Source organism: Pygocentrus nattereri, chromosome 26 (assembly GCF_015220715.1).
Source record: "Pygocentrus nattereri isolate fPygNat1 chromosome 26, fPygNat1.pri, whole genome shotgun sequence".
Lineage (NCBI taxonomy): Eukaryota > Metazoa > Chordata > Actinopteri > Characiformes > Serrasalmidae > Pygocentrus > Pygocentrus nattereri.
In genome coordinates, this window is record NC_051236.1 from 25,439,217 (window position 1) to 25,464,367 (window position 25,151).

At 39.0% G+C, this 25,151-nt stretch overlaps 1 protein-coding gene across 1 annotated transcript in view; it reads left to right on the forward strand.

Moving 5' to 3' along the window:
- The window catches only part of lrrc7 (leucine rich repeat containing 7), a 173,339-nt gene that overhangs the window by 23,698 nt on the left and 124,490 nt on the right, over window positions 1-25,151 (forward strand). The window contains exon 2 of the mRNA XM_017698136.2: window positions 12,630-12,909. The gene's annotated coding sequence lies outside the window, so the exon portion shown is untranslated. The remainder of the gene's footprint in view (window positions 1-12,629; window positions 12,910-25,151) is intronic.

Genomic DNA, 25,151 nt, shown 5'->3' on the forward strand with positions numbered 1-25,151 from the left:
TTTCACTCAGTCACTTTGTCAGCATTACTATTGTCTCATATCATCTCTGCTATGGACAATAACAACTTAACACTAAGCCATTTTAAAGAACAATAGCACAGAGTCACTCAAGTCACTTTAAATGTATATTGTCTCTATGTCTTGTGTATATTTCACTATATTTTGTGTATAATTTTATAATTTCTCTAGATTTTGTGTATATTTAATATTTTATTTATTTATGTATGTATTTATTTATATCTATGATTATAAATATATATATATATATATATATATACACATTATTCTATTTATTTATATTATTATATATATTACTTTGCTTATTTACTTTCTGTAGAGTGATTACCACAAGCATTACCACCTGAGCCTCACCACAAGCATTTCAATGCATAAATGTCCTGGCATGTTGTGCAAATGACAAATAAACTTGAAACTTACATGTATTACAACAGCATTGCTCTGTATTCAATGAGTCTAGGCACTAAGCTGCCCAGACCTGTCACCGCTGATAATATTTGGCACATTATGAAAAGAAACATATGACAAATGAGCCTCCGAACTGTTGAGCAGCTGAAATCCTATATTAAACAAGAATGGAAAAACATTTCACTTTAAAAACTACAGCAGTGTCTCCTCGGTTCCCAAACACTTACAGACTGTTGTTAACAGAAGAAGTGAACAGAAGAAACATTCCCCTGTCCCAACTTTTTTGGAATGTGTTGTTGGCATCAAATTCAAAATGGGCATATATTTTTCAAAAAACAATAAAATTTCTCAGTTTCGACATATGATATGTTGTTTTTGTAGTATTTTCCTTTAAAATATGGTTTACATGATTTGCATATTATTGCATTCTATTTTTATGTACATTCTGTTCAGCATCCCAGCTTCTTTGGAAACAGGGTTGTAAAAAAAATGAAACTCTATTACAAATATTGAGCTGTACAAAATTGCATATAATCATACATTTTCATTTGAGCTGAGTTTGTCTTTACAACACTGAGCTGTTACAGAATCACTGTTGTTAAATCTTTTTTTTTCTCAATAAAATATGACATAAGTATATCAGTTTAATTAGCAGTCATATCTGTAAGCCATATTGCTAAGAATCATGGGCCACAAACACACTCTCAAATGCTCAGCTATATGTATATATATATTTTTGAGAGATACACACAGTGTTTAATTCCTTTATCATGACAGATACACACAAACATCTGACAGGAACAAAATTTGTTGACCAAGCAGTAAGTGTGACAAAACGTGAGGTTGTGAAGTAGTTTAACGCGATGTACACAATGTTTTATTAGTCTTAGCAGAGCTCCTTTTTTTTTTTGCCTTTTATTTCACAATTTGAAAGAAAAAAGTTATAATTATAACAATGTTAATTCTACAATATCTTGTAACAATCTAACCCCACTCCCCCAACAAACTGTTACCCAACCCATTGTTAAATCTAAATGGAAACAGCATGACCTGTTGTTTTACCTTTGGCACAAAACCTCAAATATATTTGAATTTAAAGGACCCATGCCCTGTGGGTGGCACGGTGGCGTGGTGGGTAGTGCTGTCGCCTCACAGCGAGGAGGGCCTGGGTTCGATTCCCTGCCCGGGCAGCCAGGGTCCTCTCTGTGTGGAGTTTGCATGTTCTCTCTGTGTTGGTTTTCTCCCACAGTCCAAAGACATGCAGTCAGGCCAATTGGATGTGCTAAATTGCTCCTAGGTGTGAGTGACTGTCTGTCTGCTCTGCCCTGCGATGGACTGGTGACCTGTCCAGGGTGTATCCTGCCTTCCGCCCAATGACTGCTGGGATAGGCTCCAGCACCCCCCCCCCCCCCCACAACCCTGATGGAGAAGCGGCTTAGAAAATGGATGGACCCATGCCCAGCTTTTTTTCTTGTATTTGATTTTTGAGGTCCACCTCTTCACAATCATATCATAATTCATTTTTACATGACCATTTTCCAACTTCTGTTGATCACTTAGACTTTTTGTTACTGTGCCTTTAAGACTGCTATATGATTAGCACTGCTTTGATTGGCTACACTGTATTGCGCCTCATTCAGAAATCAGTCTGAGCTGAAACACATTCATATAACATCACTGTGAATGGGAGGAGCTAAAGTGCTGTAGGCTGAATAGGAGGATATACACTGATCAGGCAAACATTACAAGCACCTCCTTGTTTCTACGCTCATTGTCCGTTTTATCAGCTCCACTTACTGTATAGCTGCACTTTGTACTTCTACAGATACAGACTGTAGTCCATCTGTTTCTCTGATACTCTGTTAATCCCCTTTTACCCTCTTCTTCAGTGGTCAGGACCTCCATGGACCCTCACAGAGCAGGTACTGTTTGGGTGGTGGATCATTCACAGCACTGACGTGGTGGTGGTGTGTTAGTGTGTGTTGTGCTGATCTGAGTGGATCAGACACAGCAGTGCTGCTGGAGTCTGTAACTGTAGAACTACAAAGTGATAAAATGGACAATTGAGCATAAAATGTGTAAATGTGTCGATTTTCATGAGTTTAGAGAAATAAATTTTAAGCCATATTTTATCTCAAAGCTATTGTAAATCATACTCATTTCATGCTATTCGTTTCTGTGAGGGAGCTTTTAGAGGCGTTAATCTCAGATGTCTGACCACCACCGCTGTGAGCAATTCTGACTTGATAAGTTTCTCTAACTGAGTGTTTCACATTAAACCAGTCTGAATGACCTTGTTTACATTTTAGCAACAGAATTATGCAGAAACTGCGAACAGTTGTTGGAATTCCTCATTAAAGAATGTGCGTTATGTTCTCAACGTGTTTAGGAAATAAAAACAGTGAACAGAAACGGCGGTTTGCACTGTTTGCACTGTTTTCAATAGAACTTATATTTTGTGTTTGGCTAATTTAAGCACTTTACGTTCACGACTGATTATCTAACATGAGTCACATCTCAGAGCTGAGGCTGTGATTCAGAGCTGCTCGGTGGATCTGACTGGAGCTAACATGCATTTTCATTAATGATAGATCATTTTTTCTGCGCCACAGCAGCTGCCTGTGTTGTGCTTTCAGTGTTTCTGCATCTTCCAAGGCCTCATTTGTTGAGTGTACCATTTCTGCAGAAACATTGCAGCAAGAAAATGCAGGGACACCAGAAATATCAAAGTAGGCCAGAGCAAGGCATTCTGGGATGCCTGGACACCCCCTGGGCTTCACCAAGAGACTTCTATCTAATATTACTTTCACTCACACCAGACTGTTTCATAGTTGAAGGAGACGCATAGCATCAGGCCGTGTTTATCATGCGAGTGCCTCAGTCGTCTTGGTGAGGCGTGTAATGACTGCGCATATAAAATCAAGATTATGGGTTTCACACTTAATCTTTCTTGTAATTTGAGTCCACAAAGCCAGAGGGTTGTTCAGTTGCTTGTGATTACCAAACGTCTTATGACGTGGAATAATTTTATATCTGTAGTCTGGGCCAAAAGGTAAAGTAAAGTAAGAGTGAATCATTTTTAGATGTGTTGTAATAGCTTTCCCTAATGGAATCATTTCTGCGGAGGTCAGCGTCTCTTGAGTTCACTAATTTTCAATATTGAAGCTGGTGTTTCTAAACTGTGTAAAAAAAACGAACAAAAAAAAAATCCAAAACAAAACAAATGTTTTATATGATCAGATTATTTCACTGGCTGATTACTAGGAGGAGAATCAGACCCTATGACACAATACTATCATGATTCCTAAGGCACAATACAATTGTATTGTGATTTTTAAAGGGTCCGTAGTCTACATTTTTCTTGTATATAATCTTATAAACTTCTCCCGTGAGCACCACCTAGAACGTTTGTGTGGTTTTATATAACATAAACAATCGTAATTCAGGTTTTTTTTTGTTTTTTTTTTTTACACAACCATTTTACAACCTTTTTTATCCCTTCAATGAAACTTCTATTCCTGTGTTTGGCTGTTTGTGTGCATTTTAAGACTGATATGATATCTTTACCCACGACCCTGACAGAGAAGCGGCTTAGAAAATGGATGGATGGATGGATGGATGGATGGATGGATGGATGGATGGATGATATCTTTACAGGAGAAGGAAAAACCTACTTTACTTTCAATGTAATTTAGTGGAACCACACTTTTTTCCAAGGCATTTTGGGTCATTTCTTTTGGTCCATTCATCATGACATTTACACACAATGTAAAGGGCAACAGGTACTTTCAAAATATGTCAAGAGCTGAAAAACATCAAAAATGTAGATGCAAGGTTTTCTTCTGACAACAGCGATACATACCTGATCTGTTCCTGTACTGTGTCTCATTTAAAAAGCAGTCTAGGTTGAAACATTCCTAATAACTTAGCCCAAGTAGGTGGGGCTAACCTGCTGTAGGCTAAATAGGCTTATTTCTATATACATCGTTACATCATGAAAACAGAAAATCACAAAATCAAAACGATCATTTTTGCAGTGTGTTTTCCATATATGGACTGCATGGACAGGGGAGTGAATAGTTTGTTTTGAAACTTTGACAGTGTTTACATAGGACATCAAACGCTTTTATTATTAAAAAAAAAAAAAGAACAATTCCGTGGACCCTTTAAGGATTTGTTGTAAAGTGACGTTGAGATTACTGGAAATTATTCCTCCAAAAGAAAAGATTCTTCCAAAATCTAAAAGTTTACACTTTGTCTCAATTCAGTGTTTTTATTGAGGTAAGGCAGAGCTGAAGTACACAAATCAAAAATTGTCCCTACAAGCATCTCCAACTTTACAAGAGACAAAAACATTCTTTACTTTCGGTGTAAGTTGATGGAAAGAGGTTTTATTGTAAGCAATTTTGGAGCATTTCTATTGGTCCAATCATCATGAAATTTTGACACAATTTCAAGGACATCAGCTGAGCTCAAATAATGCAGAAAAGTTAAATTCCTGAAAAAGTAGACAAACAGCATTTGAGCCGTCTTTATCCCTCCATAAATGCTTTTATCCAGCGCAGTTTAGAATGGCAGGTGAGTGTAACTGTAGAAGTCTGGCCTGAGGGCTGTTATTGGTATATTTTAGTGGTGTTTTCGGTTCCTGTCGGGGCATTGAACCCTTTTTAAGTGTCTTATCTACTATCCAGCTGTGCTTAATCATAACTCCTTTGACAGAACCCTTGTTCTCATCAGGAAAAAAAAACACGCAACGGGCCTAAACGTTAAAAATGAACATTATATTCAATTATTAATACTGATACTTGATACTATTTATAAACTGTAATATTGGAATATTATTATGTGTCAGTATTCTTCCTCTCACTGTCACTGATCTTCTGTTGAGAGACACACGCACACCAACATGGAGTGATGTATTAGATGAAGAAAAAAGTTATAGTATGCTCATCATCGGTTTTGCTTAACACTAAGTGCTGCCATGTTTAAAATACAAAGCCTAAACCTTTTCGGGACACAAAAGCACAACTCTGTCCTCAGCACATCACATCCTTTCTTGGAAGAGGAAAATGCTACAGGCAGGTGCACGGATGAAATCCACTCTGTGAGAGGCCATATGGGCTTCATTTATTGCCTGAAGGTGCACTTGTTTTAGTGACTCAGTGACCTCCCCCCCCCCTTCATGTGGCATCCTCACTCATCCTCATCGCTCAGCCGCAGGCCATCCCCATCAGACGAGTGATTGTGTATGCTCTCCTGCTCTCCACAATAAACATACGTGATGCGCTCCAGCATTTGCACTACCTCAGTGGAAGTGTTGATGGTACGTCCCAGAAACAGAGGACCTGGGGGACAGTTGCTCCACTTTCCCCTCTCCTCCGTTTATTAATTTATCTGTGTTTTATTTGTGCCAGGCCCTGGACTGAGGGCGAGGATCGTGCCTTTGTAGCTGCTGACTGAACGCAGAGTTCATTTTCGAGCACAGCTTGTTTAAGAGGTCTGCCCGTCCATTCTACCCTGAGAACATCCGGGGGTATTGTTGTTTACTACAGATGCGATTTACATTAATTGATTATTTAAATATAATTACATACTTAAATCCGTAGTTAAAGAAATGAATTCCATTTTGTTTCAGTGTTATGAAGCGAAATTAAATGTTTGTTTTGTTTCTTTTCATAAAACAGATCTGTACTCACTAGTGATGCAACAACGTGACAATGAAAATTCAGGACACTGGCCTGGAAACTAAACATGAAAAAAGCTGACAATGAATGACAACAGTTTACCTAAAATGTAAAAATGACAGAATGCTAAAGTTTTGGCACCCCAGTCAAATGATGTTTTTTTTTACTTTCTGTGAAAATAAGTTCACACTTTTAATGCACAATTGCTGTTTATTTGCTGAATTTAATATATATTAGGAAAAATAACATAACCTGTGTAAAAGTAATGGCGCATTTTAGATTTCATTTATATATATATATATATATATATATATAAATGAAATATATATATAAATGAAATATATATATATAGAGAGAGAGAGATTTTATTTAGATTTTTCCCAATATAATAAACAAAATAAATTAATAGCAGTTGTGCTCTACAATTTTAAGAAAATGTCATATTTATACTTAAGTTTCCCTTTTTTCAATGTGTATATATTAAATTATTTTCACATCAACTAAACGTAGTTTGACTGTGGGTTCAAATTTTTGCATCTGCCCTTATGCTGGCTACAGTACTTGCCATGAAATCCAGCATCTTCAACACTTCAGTCAGTCAAAGTAACTAATTTCATCATTTTTTACTAATATTTTATGCTTTGGCTTTATTGTTTGTGATTTTTTTCATAATTTCATGAACTTTTTTTTTTACCTTTATTTAACCAAGGTAATCACACTGAGATGAAAAATCTGTTTTACAAGTGAGCCCTGGCCAAGAAGTGTATCCAATGGGATGTCAGGTCTTCAGACTTGTGGTGGAGAAGTTCTTGGGCGTTCCTGTCTCAGTATAAATATTGGTGCATCTTTAGTACGCACAACAATATTTTTTCATCAAATTAAAATCACAATAAAATATGTCATCTACTTGTGATCATAAATGTGGTATCATTTAAAAAAATAGAATTAGATTTGGTTAGCTACATTTCACCAAGGGGGAGCTCTGAGGGTTAAGTCTCTCGGGGCCAGTTTCCCAGATATGAATTAAACCTAATCCTGAACTAGATTGCAATGCCAGTGGAGACTGACCATTAAAAATCCTTTCTAGTTTCTCTGTTTTGTGTGTCCACACCTAGGATTGGGGTGTCCTGTTTTTTGTTGAGATAAAGGGGAAGGGCGAAGTGTTCAGGCTCCGTGGCCGTGCAAACAGAGGCTCACTCCAAACGGATAATAAAAAAAAGAAAAACTGACAAGATGGCTGCGCAAGAAACCTAAGAAACTCACAAATGTAAACAATTTCTCTGTTTAAAAATTATGATAATGATTTTTATGATATCGGTATTTTTTAGTTTGATGTCATTTCAATGTATTATGGTCATTTTTTTCATAACAAGCAAATGGCTAGTATTATGCTGATGTTTCAGTAGCTGGCTAAATTATTCATTCAACCTTAAATCGCGCAGGAGTTCTTATGACTGAGGCCCCAAAAAGTGAAGTGGGACAGAAAAATTTGAACAAGAAACTGGAAAATAGCTGAATTTAGCTTCATCTCATTGAAGAATTGGGGTGGGTGATAACAAGCTCTTCTGCTATCACTGCAGACTGGCAGGGTTGCCTATAGAGTGCCGCCAGTTGTCTGTTAATGAAGTGATGTTTATTTGAGGGTTGTCTCATTTCATAGGGAAGATTTCAACCACTACCCCCTGTAACTCAGTTCCAAGGGGCAAGGTGACTGTCGAAAGCAATGGGTTGGGGTAAAAATAAGAAATGGGATTAGGCTATAGCGCTTTGGCCACAGTGTCAGTTGTCAGCGTATCATGAAATGTTTTGCAGAAAATGATTTGGCGAAGTAATAATAGCAAGTATGTAGAGTGGCCTGCAACCATTCTCAAGTCAAAGCATTGCCATGTTTCTGGAATGATGACTCACAAAGAAGTAAACGTGGCCACCAAAACTTGAGTAAACAAGGTATCAGGTCCAAAAACTCTCCACTGAGTTTGCTTTTGTGTCTAAATAAATAAATAAAATGCTAAAGCCTAAAAGTAAGAGGTGTGAACGACAGTAAAGCAGATTAAATTGTCCAACAGAATAGAATTAAATTAAACTGAAAATAGTTGCGAATTGAACAGAAATGTGGAAAAAGTTGATAACTTACTTTACAAATATATTTGTACACATAAAATGAAATCCCCCTCAATTGCACATTGCTGAGTAAATGAGACTTGTTACATACATGGAAAAGTGCTGTTTCATTAATCTAATATTCAAACCATCCCCTGAAATTATATATATATATAAAATACTATATTTCCAGAAGTATTCACTCATTCCGAATCATTGAATTCAGGTGTTCCAATCACTTCCATGGCCACCCCTGTATAAAACCAAGCCCCTAGGCCTGCAGACTGCTTATACGAACATTTTGTGATAGAATGGGTCGCTCTCAGGAGCTCAGTGAATTCCAGCGTGGTAAGGTCGGCAACTTTCTGCATAGTCAGTCACTACAGGCTTCTGAACTTCATGTGGCCTTCAGATTAGCTCACGATCAGTGCATAGAGAGCTTCATGGAATATGTTTTCCATGGCCTCCGAGCCTTACATCACCAAGCGCAATGCAAAGCCTTGAATGCAGTGGTGTAAAGGACTCTGGACTTGAAGAACGGTCTAAAAATCCCATAAACACACTCCTAACCCTTGTGGAAAGCCTTCCCTGAAGAGTTGAAGCTGTTATAGCTGCAAAGGGTGGGCCAACATCATATTAAACCCTATGGGTTATGAATGAGATGTTGTTCAAGTTCATTCATATCTATGTGAAGGCAGACAAGTTAATACTTTTGTAAAAATATGTATACGTATGTGTGTGTGTGTGTGTGTGTGTGTGTGTGTGTGTGTGTGTGTTCATAAAATGGCCTCATCGTTCCTATGCTGGTGGATTGTGTTCTGCTTCAGTGGGTGTATTTGTGGTGTGAAGGCTGATTCTCGTCTCTTCTCCCTCACTAGGACAGTAAACTTAAATGATTTGCTGCCTTTACGCAGAGTAATTGAACCCGAGCACGCACCACATTAGGAGAGGTAGGTTGTCCACTCAAAAGCTGCGAGTTAGCCATGCTTCATCTCTCTGCTTATCTCCCAGCCTGGTTCCTTTTACCAGAACATCTATTTTTTTTTGTCATGGAAATCCATAAAGTCACTGGTAGAGATGCTGAAACGATGCATACATATATTTTCAGGGTCCAGATTCAACTTTTATAAAAAATGTATGTGTTAAAAATGCACTGATTCTGCAGAGCTCTTGTTATATGCTATGAAATAAAATGTTAATTTTGTTTCAAAAACAAAAGATCAAGAAGTATGATGTCTACGCAAATGTCTTATCTTATTGCACAAAGCAACAACAAATTGGAATTGGATGCATGCACTTTTGATTATTCACTGTGATTTCCAAGAAAAACAGCAAATAAAAGACCTTCAGAAGAGACCACGCTGTAAATCAGTGATGCAATATCAGTGTATTGTTTTATATATTTTTAAAAGTGTTTCCAAAAGTGTAATTGTTTCACCATTAGTAACTGGCTATAATCATGGCTGTTGTATCTGCAGTATCTAATTTAAAAAAATCAAGATATCCTTTGTAGTTTGTAGGTTGTAGTTCCTGCAGTGCTGGGCCTTTAAGTATTGTAACTGAAATCTGTTATGTACTGTAAGTGTTTGGAAACACTTTTAGCATTTGCAGAAGTTAAATTGAGTATTTTACATTTACAGTATTTGACAGACACTCTTATACACAGTGACTTTACAAGTTGATCATTTTACACAGGTAGGCAAGGATAGTATTATGAGTCTTGCCCAAGGACTCTTATTGGTATAGTGTAGGGCGCTTGCCCAGATGAGGGATTGAACCCCAGCCTATAGCATAGAAGGCAGAGGTGTTACCCGCTACACTAACCAAACTGATTTTATACTGTACTAACCCCTGTTCATGCAAATAGTGTGTTTGCACTAGGAGCTGTGATGGAACGTGGTGTACTGATAATACCTGGAAAATGTACTAGGACCACCAGAAATTAAGTTGTTGCTCACTGTTTGCACACAGTGTAAGGAAGAGGAATCATCAGTGGAGCCTGCATTTTTCCAAAATTGTAGAAGTGAGATAACATGAGCAAATGTGAGGTTTAATGGAGCTTATTTGCATTCAGTTACTTGCAATATACAATTTAAAGCAATATCGAGAGTCAAGTCAAGAGTCAAGAGGCTTTTATTGTCTATGTAAAAGTACACAGTGGATTGAAATTACGTTCCTCCAGCAACACAGTGCACCAAGGAACAAAAAGTACACAGTGCGAACGTTAAGTAGCCAAGCCTTGCTTGACACAGAATACATTTGAACATGAATAGGCCAGTGCAATGGTAACGTAACATCTGTTTAAATGTTTGTTTATGGTGATATGTGAAGGTTAAATATAAAAATCAGGCAGGTGAAAATGGATTTCACTTGTATAAAAGGAGGAATCACGTGACTGATGGGTAAGTGACAGTATGGCCTAGTTTTCTTATATTTTTCTCACGAAGTGCAGATATTTGTTTTTTTAAAACAGCTTTAGGGCTTGGGTTTATGATTTTGAGGACATATCTATAAATAGCTGCTTCTCTATGGCTACAAGTCGCTGGCATCGTTCACATAACCCCCCCCTTTATCTTCATGCTGAGGTTAAAAGCGATTTCCTGCAATTCCATCTCATTGCTATGACTCACTCACTTTCCTGCTGAAGACGTGTTCAGATGCAGTCACTGAGGCCCTGCTATTGGAGCAGATGGAAGTCTTAGCTCTCCCTTTTTGCAGTGTTCTGTGGTACATACTCCTGTTCTGGATTAGTATCACACAGAAGGCCTAAGGCATAGTGTTAAGCGCTGGTTTGAAATAGTGACGTCCTGAGGATGCATGGGAAAAGAACAGTGTCAACAACTGGATAAACTGCAGAGATGCGCAAGCCACGGCTGAGAGTTCAGAAGCTCCTCGCCAGGAGAGCGATACTTCTGTTGCATTGCTTGCTGGGGAGATGTGTGTCAGTTAGCACGAACACCCTTATGTCTCATAAATACTCATGTCTCAAAGTAAAACATCTCAGTTGCGACAGTTTGTGAACAGTGTGACGTTATTTGGATTTCTACCTCTCAAAGGCTCCTGAAATATGATTGATCTTCATCCAAGTCATTATAATTAAAAAGACTTATTGTACAGTGCAGCACGTTTTATAGTGACATAAATTTACTGAATAAATGTTTCAAATAAACATTAAAGCTGCTGATGGAAAGTATATGAATCACCTTTATTGGTAACCAGTGCAACCTTACTTATTGGCAATCACATCAAGCAAATACTTTTGTTAGCTGTAGATTAGACCTCTACAGCAGTTTAGAGTCCAATCTTACATAAAAGACGTCTTTCATAAGAATGTCCTGCTTCAGAATCATGGCACAGTATTTCCGTGGGATTAAGGTCAGGGCTCGTTTGGCCATTCTTGGGTTTTAGACAGGGGAGTGTGCAGGAATGGCCAGTGCTACCCTTGTGCGAAGCATGGCCACCTCTCTGGTCACCTCAGTTATACAAAATCAGGCATTCAGCTTCATCATTGTGAAGCAGTCAGCAGAGAAAGCTTATCCTGCCTACTGCTTTCATTGCTTTACAGTAAAAATCTGCCAGCAGGGCAGTTACCAGTCACTTGTAGGAATCTCACAATGCTGCTCTCAATCATCAGCACGTCTCACAGGCTGTTCACTGAGAAAAAAAGGTGTGTGAATGCTCTTAAAGTGGCAGCAAACACTGGCTTCGTACTGTAACAATGCAGTTAAAAGCATGAAAAGTAATTTCTACACCAATGTACATGGGTTCCATGTGGTAAGTGAATATTTTAAATATGTTCAGCACAGCCAGCCAAAGATTTTTCCCCATATTACTTATTCTTTGCTGTCTGTTTCGCTTTCTTATCATAAGACTCATGAGTATTCTGTAGTGAGAGCAGCCTAATTGAGCTGTATTCGCTATACTCTAGCTACATGCAGTGCATTACATTTCACATTATTTTAATAATATAAGCTTAATTAATGCATAGAATAAAGTTATAAACCTCTGTTTTATTTCATTTTTTGTAGAGTACCAGTACTTAGGAACTGATGGGGGTCATCAATATTATTAATGCAACCCCAATCATGGTCAGATTTAGTAATAGCATGGTTTGAATTTGATCATTACTGCCCCACACTATGACAGACTTTGCGTAAACTTTTTACACTATAGACACTATAGACTCCACACTATATGCTCCCCTTACACAGAACAGGAACTTCTTGAGCTGGAGAGCTGGATCTTTTCACACTATTTCCAAACCATAATATTTTCACACCCTTTTCACCCCATACTAAAGAAATAAAGGGTGAGGGTCTTTTATTGCCTGGCTTCCCTGGTGACCCTTTCTGAATGTCAGCAGCGAGGCATTGTGAGTGAAAAGAAGAATAACCTGTTGTTTTAACCTCCATTTCACAGACTCATATGGATTCAAGAGACAACGTTTGCTGGTCAGAGTGTCAGGACTGAGAGTGGAGGCATGGATGATCTAACTGGACATCTCATCAGAGCCTAGTGGCTGGCAGGATTTGGATAGGAGGCTGAAGATGTGGCAGGTCAACGAGAGTGAATGCACACAAAGGAACCGGACAGCTCTCATTGGCCACCAGTAATAATCCACAGAGGCTCTGTCTGTCCTGGGTTCTGTTTCGGAGTGCAGGCTTCAGAAAACACTCAAAGCCATCCCCTCTCTACTTTGGTGAGTAAAGGAAATGGTGGAATTATTGCTATGGGCCTGCAATTAGGATCACTTATCTTGCTGATAGTGTTCACTACAGACAATAAAATGAGGCTTGTTTGTGATTCATCATGATAAATTTGTTAAGCTTAAAAACATTTTATTGATTTTTGTTCTCATATCATATCTCAGTGTATCGCATTACTGAAGGCCTATGCTCTTTGCTCATAACTGTGGCCTTTTATCTGCCTAACGCTGATTTAGTACAGCTGAGTCTGTAATTGACTCGTGTGTTAGATATCTATTGAAAGGTTGAGTGAACTTATGAAATGGACTCACTGAGGTGTAGACCAGGCTGGATATGATTCAAATAATGCAATCATTTAGCTTCTGGCTGTTCCCTCAGACCAGACATTGGCAACAGCTGCCCATAATCAGCCGATAGTTATGAAGTGTAGATTTACAGTAGCAGGTTTTAATGCTGGATGAGGCTTGCTACTGAATGCAGCAGATGTCGGTGGATTGAAATGTTCATTCTTTTTCCCTGATAGAGCTGCTCTTAAATGTCATTCTAGGTGGATCACTGCCAGCGCCTCCGTTCCATGTTGCTCTCAAGAAGGAACATGGTGGTTTTGTAAGGAGTTTAAGATGCCACAAGGCAGTTTCACCACTTCTGGTACTTTTGCATTTGGCCTCAGGTGTGAAGCAGGAAGAGCAGAGACAATTTAGAGCATGACTAATGTCTGTCGTGACAGTGCCGGTTTCACTGGGACGATGTGCATCACTCAGAAAAAAAATGGTGGCTACCTTACTGTTTTTTAAACATGGAGAAAACTGATGGACCTGTCGTGGAGTTTCAGCCAGCTTTCATATTTCGGCCAGTTCCATGTTACCTCTCTAAAATAGAAGTGTAATTAGATTTGTTCAGAAATATCTTGGGCCCACTGTTATTTAAGGTGGTTTTAAGTCCTTTATTTGAAACTACTTCATATGTACTCAGAGTTGCCCGTTTTTAGCTCCGAAATATTTACCAACTCATGGAGAACTTTCAGTAGTCTAAGCCAGGGATGTTCAGTCTTTTTCACAAAAGGCTGGTGTGACTACAGGTTTTCATTCCAACAAAGCAGGAGCACATTTGATCAATGGCTTGAAGACTGACCAACTGGCTAAACAAGTGGAATCTACATCTAAGCAAAATGAGGCCATATAAACTCATTAAAACCACATACCTTTGTTTCTAGTAGTCAGTGGGAAAGGAGAAGCAATATATCCTTATTTTTAAACCACCCAAACTTGCAAGATATCCGGCAGCAGACCGCAGAGGGATGAACAAAGCTTAGGCCCCTGTATAAGGCATCTATGAAGACCATGCCAATACATTTACTTTGCTACCTGAAAAATGTGTGTAGTCTTCTTCTTTTCCAGAGCTTCATACGACCTATTGGCACTTAAACATGTTGACTTTCAAGAGTGAAGAATGGCTTATCCCTCTAAGGTTTAAATTATGAATCACAATTATATATGACAATTTAATGTCAGCTAAAATTTCATGATTGTGACAGGCCTAGCATGAAAGTAGATGAGGTTCTCTGGAGGTTGGATGTGATAATATGTCATGCAACACTAGTGTCAACAAAAGCTTCTAGGTCTGATTTACCTTCTCCTCTTTTACTGTATGTAGACTCACAGACAGCAACTCTATCATCATTTGTATAAATCATTTGAATAAATGTCGGTCATCACGAGTCATGACAATTTTCTAATGATCAAATCGTCTAGACAATTGACCAATCAATGGTCTAGACTGTTTCTAGCTCCATTTGTTCTGGTTCACCACACTAGGTGCCTAGGCAAGGAGGGTAACCAAATTCAGCAGTGCTCAAAAAAAGGCTTGGCAATGGGAAATGCATGATCACAGTTTTAAAACCACACCGTTTCATACTGTATCTGCCAGTGCCAAGATACAGTTGGTACAGTTTATATGTATACAGTATATGTATACATATACAACATGTTCATATGTAGGATACGATAGGGGCAATTAATATTTGTACAATTACTGACTGTAGCCCATTCATTGCAGACCATCAATGGAAACAGACCCCCAGGACCGTCGCAGACCAGGTCTTATTTGTGTGGTGGACTAATTCAGTCCTTGATGTCAGCATAAATGCAGAGTTTTATCATCAAGTTGCTGTACAAAATTGTCCATTCAGGCTTCTGGAACAGGTCTGTGAGATCTACATAAATGAGCAGTGCTGTAATGGACGGTCTCAGGAACACTTCTCACTCTCAGCAATTTGCCCAGGTGTTCTCATTAGCACCTTCTCCTCAGCCCTTGGGGAGGAGAGCGGAGAGTGAGGATGGCGAATTTACACTGCCCTCTCACTCACAGGAAGAGAGCCGCTTGGCACTGCACACTAACACCACCACGCATTTGTGTCAATTGTCATCCTAAAAGCTTCTTAGAGTTTGACTTAAGAGTGAATGTATTTTCGTATTCTGCTTTTTGACCGGCTCGCAGGAATCTTTTCTCTTTCTGAAGGTCAGTTTGCCTGACTGAGGGAAGTGTGAGCTGACGTAATGACTGGAGAGTGCCACGTGTTTACTGCAATTAAACTAAGCTTCTCCGTTCTATTTCTCTCTCTCTCTCTCATTCTCGCCTTTCATCCCTCTCCTCTCGCTCTTGACAGTATTATTGATTGCGTGCTGATAATTCTGCATGTGTAATTAGGCAATGTTTTGTTCCCATGGAGATATGTCACTGATAAAGAGTCTGGGACAGTTGTCAATCAGATTATATCAACTGTGTGATGTGTCACGAAGTATGATGGAAATGACACCAAGTCACACTAAAGGGAGATAAAGCCACATGGAAGGCAGTTAATGGAGCATCTCTATTTTTGCAGTTAATTATTATATTTTGAATACAGTTTTATTAATACAGTCTTGAAAGCCTTGGATGTTACATAGCACTGGCTTTCCATTGGCATTATCCTTAACTTCATAGTCATACAGGAAATTGTTGAAGACAAAGCTTGTAAACCTTGTCAAGCTTGTTCCTCTCTGAAAAGGAAAACTGCTGCACTAAATTAACAACATATTTTGTGGAAAAAGTGAAAGAAGGACATGAAAATATAAGAGCCCTCTACATTCTTGCATGTCACCGCTGTAATATTTTCCCTGCTTTGGAGAAAAGTTCCAGTTGTAAAATTAAAGATACCACATGTACTACTACATAGAAATGCATTAGCATCTTCACAAGCAAAAGAGCAGATAATACTACTTATAATGAAAATATTGCTGTTGTTGAAACAAAACCTTGTCTTTATCATAATATAAACATGCCTGTTGCCCTTTACCTTGTGGACTAAAAGAAAGGGCCCAAAATGAAAATTCTGGTTCCATTGACTTACATTAAAAGTTTTCACTTTGTCCTATAAAGTTACAATTTCGGAGATATGAGGTTTTGTTTCTGACAACAGTGATATACTAATTAATAAGTGCAAAATTAGATTCAGGGACATTTTGCAAGGATTACCTTGCCAGATTCTAGCAGAAAAGTCTCCTAGCTCCAGTACTAGACCACAAGTACTGAAGCTGACTGAAGCTCTGAGATGTCCTCTGTAATGATTGGGTAATGATTGCAGTGACTGCAGTGAGAGGCCATTGTTGACTCATGCTGTCGATTCTCTAAGCTTATGGAGATTTTGCTGTACTTATAAAACATCTCTAAGAGCAGTCAAAGTATTTAATATTGCCTACATAATTCCTCAAGAAACCATATGCTCTCAATTGTTTCCTTTTAAAGTTCATTAGGAAACATTAGTACAAATAACCTGGAAAATACAAAAAAATTCTTATCAATCAAATATTTATCAATCAAAAGCCAAGTAAGGTAATGTTTTGGATGAACTACCTTCACAGAAATGTACATAATGCTATATATGCAGCTTCATCAAACTGCAGGTAATGATTCTAACTAGCTAACAAAAGTGTGGGAGCTTATTAAAGGCAAAGAAAAACTGGACAGTAAAGACAGTCTTTGACTTTTCTTGCAGCAGCAAATCGGTATGAAATGAATGACAATTATTTATAGGCTTCATTTATTTAACCACTTTTGTAGGTTAATATCCTGCATTGTGAATGCAGGTAAACTGAATAGTGTTTGGTGTCCATCTGCTTCGTATTGTTTTACCACCCCAATGTTGCACTGAAACAACTAATGAAACAATGTAATATGTAACGTCTCATGTTGCCTACATGACGTAAAACAATTTGCACTCAGTGCACTCTGCTGAGATGTAGGCTGTAATGAGTATTTTGGTCTCTCAAGCAACATAAAGTGCTTTCATCATCTATATTTATATCATCTATTTTATCATCTAAATAGCAATGTAAGGCAACACCCCTAATAAACGCTACCTCTGTACTAGAAAGTGAAGTCGTGACGATCTTTAGTAATGCTGGCAGACTCTAAGTGTACTTCATGTTTCCTTGTATGCAAAAAAAAATCGTTCTAATGTCGTTGAAGTTCACCTACACAACCGCTAGAGTTTGTGTATCTATCTTGACCTAAGCACCTTCAGCTCCCTGCGACGAAGGCCGTACTAGCAATTTCTTGCTGTAATAGTGTAGAAGGAACTCAACAATCCGCTCAAGTGCAAATTATGCCCTGATTTTACTGTTACACAAAGGATTATATCAATTACTGAAGAGGTAAGACTGATCTATGGGCTCCCTTCCCTCACATCAGTTGCCCAGCACTCCTACAGGCCTTCCCTACCCTGTGTTCTCCATGGACACAGCTCAGATTGCCTAAATGTTTGATTTTCATGGAGCTGAATAGAGCCTAAGGGGAACCAGTCTTCTTTTGATACCAAATTCCTGCTGTGATATTCTGCAGATTCTACGAGCCGTGAATGTTGTGGCATTTGAATAATGCTAGTGAAGGCCTTTTAAACATGCCCCCTGTCCAAACGTCCTATTTCTAAAGATATGTTTGTCCCACAAGCATGCTAAAAAGCTGACCTATGCGAATTTGGAGAAGAAATCTTTCTTGAATCTTATTAGAAGTAAATGCTAGAACTAAGCCACTGTTGTTAAGCCGTTATCCCAACATGCAGGTGTGTACGGTTGACCTCAGAAAGCCTCGGTCGGTGTTCGAAGACACATCTTATAGACAGTTTTAATTGCAGTAGATCAGAGGTGTGAGCACAGCATGCAGCATTATCACATTGAATCATATTTGAAGTGGGTTTTTAGAGGTCAAGCTAATTATGGCCAGTCACATTTCTGTAACGACTCTCCGCTGGTTAGCCAAGACGGAGATGCCGTTGACTCATGCTAATAGATCAGACCAGAAGATCTCCCTCTGTGGTTTTATGTAGATCAATGGGACTTGTTGCCATGGCAACAGCGACAGATGGAGCATAGCTACGCTGCAGCCGAGCTCGCGAGGAGAGAAAGCCTGGAGTCCCTGAAGAGTGAATGTGGTAGGTGGTGCAACGTTAGCTGCACTAGTCAGTCATTCTCTCTGACTCCCACTCGCAGTCTCTGTGTCAGTAGCAGCCTTTCAGGGCCTTCTTAATCACTTAATCACTTTCCTATTTATTTAAAATCTCTCCACTGAATGGTGCAGTCTGTATGCTATACCCTAGGTATGTATGTGACATATGACATGAGGTGTTTTTTTCCTCTGCAAATTAGGATAAAACCATGCAGGGGGAAAAAAGCAGTTTTATTTTACTATGAATGGGAGATACAACAGTACAGCTGGTTTTAAAGGAATATATATATATATATATATATATATATATATATATATATATATATACACAAAAACGCGCTTTAAACAGATGATGGGAAAACTGAAAACAAAAGATTGGCTTAACTTCACATTAGAGTCCTCTAAACCCCAATAAATAGTGCCCCATGCTTTTTGATACAGCATGGCTGCCTCTCTATTAGGCTTACCTGGAGAAGCCCTTTGAAATGGAAACTTGGAAAGTGAAGCTTAATTGGGCAAGTGATTTTCTAGGGCACTATGGGAAATGAAGTCCGAGCTTCACAGCCATTTTAGATGTTTTGGTCGTGTTTGTGTCACTGTGTTGTCAGCCAGTGAAATATGAAGAAGGATGAATGTGTTCAGTGTTTTTCTTCTAGTGATAAATTAATAACTGAGGCTTAATGAGATGAAATTTACTCTTCTGTTTTTTTTTTCATGTGTTGCAGTCAGTCTGATTCGCTCCACTCGACTGCACAGTGAAATTGTACCAAATCCAACTGTCAATGAGAAATTGCTGATGGCTGGATTCTTCAAGACTTCAAGACCTCTGGCCGTTATAGCAGTTGAGAATATGGTCATTTGAATAAATCACACTCATGCATCCGTTACAAGTTCAATAAATCTCAAAAAAAGCCAATTTTCTGTGGCTGCTTCAGCTGCCCGTCAGACAGGCATGGACCGAAACTAATGTTTCACTTCAGTGGTGACTGTTAAAGCCAATGACCTCAAGTTTAAACAGATAGTAGCAAAAGTCCATTCATTGTTTTTGTGATGTCAGAAAAACCTGTGCATTTACGTGTATATACCTATTCACACTGCAGCAGTTTAGCCCCACCCATTCATATTGAAGTTATAGTGTTTCAGCCTAAAGTGCTTTTTGAATGAAGTCCAATACAGAGCAGCCGATCAGAACCGAAGTCACTTACAAACATCAGTCTTAAAGGCACAGTAACAAAAAAGTGGCTAAAGGATGAGTCTATGAAATAAAGAAAGCCTGGAAAATCATTTATGACCAATTCTGGAAATATAACTCAAACAAATGTCATAAATGGACTTCTGGGCAAAATTACAACCTTTATGTAAATTTGCAGAGAGTCAGAAGATTGTGCTTTGTTTCATCGTGCTTCAGGTAACTGTTCACTGATGAAGCAAAAATGAAAGATGGCCACAGTCACTAAATGTATGTTTGGAGTAAAGAAAGAGCAGCATTTGATGAAAACAATACCTTGCCAACTGTTAATCACGGGGTTGGATCTATTATGTTTTGGTGTTGTGTGGCAGGCAGCAAAGGAAACATTGCGCTGGTAGATTAAAGAGTAGATTCCACTAAATATCAGCCGATTCTGGAAGCAAAAGTGACAGTAAGTCAAGAAACTAAAGCTGAAACAAGGCTGGCTTCTACAAGAGGTTAATGGTCCAAAACATACCTCAAAATCCCCCATGAATTACTTCAGAAGACCCAAGCTGAAGCTTTTGTAATGGCACTCAGTGATCTCACTTGAACAACATTAAACTTATGAGGGAAGATACACTGCTCAAAAAAATAAAGGGAACACTCAAATAACACATCCTAGATCTGAATGAATGAAATATTCTCATTGAATACTTTGTTCTGTACAAAGTTAAATGTGCTGACAACAAAATCACACAAATCATCAATGGAAATCAAATTTATTAACCAATGGAGGCCTGGATTTGGAGTCACACACAAAATTAAAGTGGAAAAACACACGACAGGCTGATCCAACTTTGATGTAATGTCCTCAAAACAAGTCAAAATGAGGCTCAGTATTGTGTGTGGCCCCACGTGCCTGTATGACCTCCCTACAACGCCTGGTCATGCTCCTCATGAGGTGGGGGGTGGTCTCCTGAGGAATCTCCTCCCAGACCTGGACTAAAGCATCCGCCAACTCCTGGACAGTCTGTGGTGCAACGTGGCATTGGTGGATGGAGCGAGACACGATGTCCCAGATGTGCTCAATCAGATTCAGGTCTCAGGGAACGGGCGGGCCAGTCCATAGCTTCAATGCCTTCATCTTGCAGGAACTGCTGACACACTCCAGCCACATGAGGTCTAGCATTGTCCTGCATTAGGAGGAACCCAGGGTCAACCGCACCAGCATATGGTCTCACAAGGGGTCTGAGGATCTCATCTCGGTACCTAATGGCAGTCAGGCTACCTCTGGCGAGCACATGGAGGGCTGTGCGACCCTCCAAAGAAATGCCACCCCACACCATTACTGACCCACTGCCAAACCGGTCATGCTGAAGGATGTTGCAGGCAGCAGATCGCTCTCCACGGCGTCTCCAGACTCTGTCACGTCTGTCACACGTGCTCAGTGTGAACCTGCTTTCATCTGTGAAGAGCACAGGGTGCCAGGGGCGAATTTGCCAATCCTGGTGTTCTCTGGCAAATGCCAAGCGTCCTGCACGGTGTTGGGAGCACAACCCCCATCTATGAACGTCGGACCCTCATACCATCCTCATGGAGTCGGTTTCTAACCGTTTGTGCAGACACATGCACATTTGTGGCCTGCTGGAGGTCATTTTGCAGGGCTCTGGCAGTGCTCCTCCTGTTCCTCCTTGCACAAAGGCGGAGGTAGCGGTCCTGCCGCTGGGTTGTTGCCCTCCTACGGCCTCCTCCACGTCTCCTGGTGTACTGGCCTGTCTCCTGGTAGCGCCTCCAGCCTCTGGACACTACGCTGACAGACACAGCAAACCTTCTTGCCAAAGCTCGCATTGATGTGCCATCCTGGATGAGCTGCACTACCTGAGCCACTTGTGTGGGTTGTAGAGTCCGTCTCCTGCTACCACGAGTGTGAAAGCACCACCAACATTCAAAAGTGACCAAAACATCAGCCAGAAAGCAGAAAGGTACTGAGAAGTGGTCTGTGGTCCCCACCTGCAGAACCACTCCTTTATTGATTGTGTCTTGCTAATCGCCAAGAATTTCCACCTGTTGTTTATTCCATTTGCACAACAGCTGTGAAATTGATTGTCAATCAGTGTTGCTTCCTCAGTGGACAGTTTGATTTCACAGAAGTTTGATTTACTTGGAGTTATATTGTGTTGTTTAAGTGTTCCCTTTCTTTTCTTGAGCAGTGTATAAATCATGCTGTTCATGCAAAACAACCCAAGAACATCACAGAAATAGAAATGTTCTGCATAGAAGAGTGGGAGAAAATACCTAAAAACAAAAAGATAAATACTCCTAGCTGGCTACAAAAAGCATCTACAAGCTGTAACACCTTCCAAAGGGTGTATTTACTTACCTAACAAACTTGAATACAACTACTTACTTGAATTGCTCATACTTGCTTTATCTTGATCTTGGTTAGACAGGTTGAGGGTATTTGCTTTTGTGACAGAATACCCACTACTTTACTGCAGTGTTGTAAATCCAGAAAGCCTGCTTTCAGTTTATTTTTCTGTATGTCAGCCTATAATATAACACTCGCTGTATTCGCTGTATTCTCGGCACCTTGTCTAGTGGAAAGGTTCTGCTGTCCCATTACCATGCTCAGTTTGGCAGTGTCTTGCTCCATTGCTGTGGGATAAAGCCCTCTAGAGCTGCAATTCAAACCAGGCTTAATTATAGCAGGCTGGCAGCGACCTGGCGGTTTGAGCCCCCTGATGGGTCTCTTTCACAGTCAGGGTATCCTCAGCTTCTCACACACAAGCCTGTACTTCCAGCAAATGATTAGATCACCTGCAGCACCAGAGGAGACCTGCTGAAACACAACACGGTATAATGCTTGATAATACATGACAATCCATTCTTACAGATTACGTATTCATATGTAACATAAGATGCTTTTAAATACCAAGCTATAATTTTACTTAATCACTCAAAGCACTGTGGCATGTAACGCTGTGCATCAAATGCACAATATGAGCCTGATTGAAAGAATGAATGTCTAGCTGCAGGCTCCACTCGCATCCAATTCCGAAGTGAAACTGAACATTTGTCGCAATGAAACTCAGAGCTCATGATCTAGGAGTGCTTTTATATTTATTTTAAGTGATATTATATATGAAAAACCGTTTTAGAATTGATTGACTGAACACCAGCATAAATGTCACAGCTTTTTGTCACTAAACTGATTTGACATGACCACAACGCAGTTTTTTTCCCAATTTATAGAAATGTTTACTCGCTTTTTCTTTTTTTGTGCTTTTATTTTATTGTCTGTCATCTTTTATCTATGATTTTGTAGTGTGGCACATGATTTTGGTTCTTCTTCCTTTCTTTTCTGGGTCACTGTTACAACTGTGTCATTCTCTGTAAAGCACTTTTAAATATAATTGTGTGAAAGGTACTATATAAATAAAGATTTGGTTATTTATAAAGATTGATAAAAAAAATTAACCTGGTTGACAACATTTTGAGTGAAATTTCATTTAAGTTGAATAGAAAGTTAACAGAACAGTAATAATAGCATTAACAGTCATTTGTGAAAGAGCAAAACCGTAAACAGTCGTAATTCATTTTGCATGCCCACTTTCCAACCTCTCTTCATTCCTTACAATTAGCCATTTAAATAGCCAGGACCACCAAAGTTTCATTACATACTTCTATAGCCTAAGAACAGCTCGGCCAGTTTCCATTAAAGTCACTGTAATCACTCAATGATAAACCTTAGTATGTAATACGCCTATGACATAAGTCAGTGAGCTCTATTCTGATTGGCTGTGCTGTATTGTATATCATTCAAAACCAGTCTGGGCTGTAACACTGCAGCTTCAACATCAATGGGAGGGGCTAAACTGTGTAAATATGTTGGTTTTCGTGACATCACAGAAATAATTAATTTAAAGCAGGCTGTTTTCACAACATAGTTTCCAGCTTATTTTTAATGTGATGGCTGTATTTCAAGATTATGGCTGAAATATCTGGTGGGGAGGCAGAAGGCTCATTCATTACTGTTTTGACTAAGTTAAGGAATGTGTGCTTATTTGTTGTCATTTTATGTCCTGTGAAATGTCTCTGAGGCATTTCTGGGACAATGCGCAGCTTGTGGTTGTCAATACAGCCAGCGAAACTAAAAGTATGGGAAGAGCAGCGATGTTATGAGCATAAACCTTTCAAGCACCGTGCTTCAAAGAACATATGATGGCTTCACTGCTTAGAAAGCCTTGATGTTATTGTTGAAATTTATGCCTATTAATCATTGCTATGTAATGCCATTGCTTTACAGTTTCATGCCTGTCCATGACAGTGTTGAAATGAAAAAAGTTGAAATGAAATGACTTTATTAGCATGAGTAGTTCATGTAGGTTATAAATAGAATCTTTTGACTAAAGTTTTTCTTTTACACAGAGGTTTCTGTTGACAGATTGATTACAAACATCAGCACAGACGTATTCGTGTCCTATCAGTAAAGATTTTGCATTTTATTTATTTATATACTTCTATCATGTTAGGATGTCGTTAGTAGGTTTTGAAGCCTTAACAATTTTTGCATACCAGAGCAAACTCTAATGTTGAAAAAGCGAGGAAAATATATATATATATATATATTTTTTTTTTTATTATATGGAGCTTTTAAAGTAGCGAATCATTTATTACAATGTGATATGCTGTCTACTAACACAGTAAGTGTATGCAGTTTCCTGTTCAAAGTTTTGGAAGCACCTGTCATATTAATATTGTTTGTTATTTTTGTCAACAACGCCTTATACAGGGCAGACACATCATCAGTCCCGAGACTGGAGACTTTAAAAACAATGTTTTGATAAGAAACATGGTCACTGCTGCATACTAAATAACATAACACATGCCTGAAATTTCAGTTTTTGAAAAATGAAAATATTAATTATCACCAACATAACCAGACACAAAGCAAGCACTGAATTTTTCTAAACTCTAGGAACTTCCTGGTAATCTGCAGAAACAGCTCCTAAAACGTAAAATCATTCTCATGGTTTTTCTATCGTAATAATAAAGAGCTTTTTCAAAATAGAGTATACACTGATTTACATGGTCATATTTGAAAACAATCAAGGTCATGAAAAACCCAGAAAACATTAACTTTATTACATATTACATAGATTTTTATGTAATATACACATATTACACATATTACATACACTAGCCCCGTGTCACAGACAGAAATAACATGGAACGCGGAGCGAGGTTGAGGCGGACGCATGTGCGGAGACATTTATTATGGGCAAATCCAGGGTCAAGGTCAAAACGGTCCAGGTTGAAATAGCCAATACGGAGAGCAGGAGGGACAGACATGACAAAATGAACACAGGCTAAACACAGAGAACTAATAGCGAAAGTACAACTGAAACAAGTGTAAACATCCAAACAACAATTCAAACAAATGCCAGCATTAGACTAAGGAAAACACAGGGCTTAAATACAAGCGGGCTAACGAGGGCTCACAGGTGGAAAACACAGGTGGGAACAATCAGGGGCGGAGTAACCAAACAAGGGGCCGGACTGGGATCAAAACAAAAAGCACAT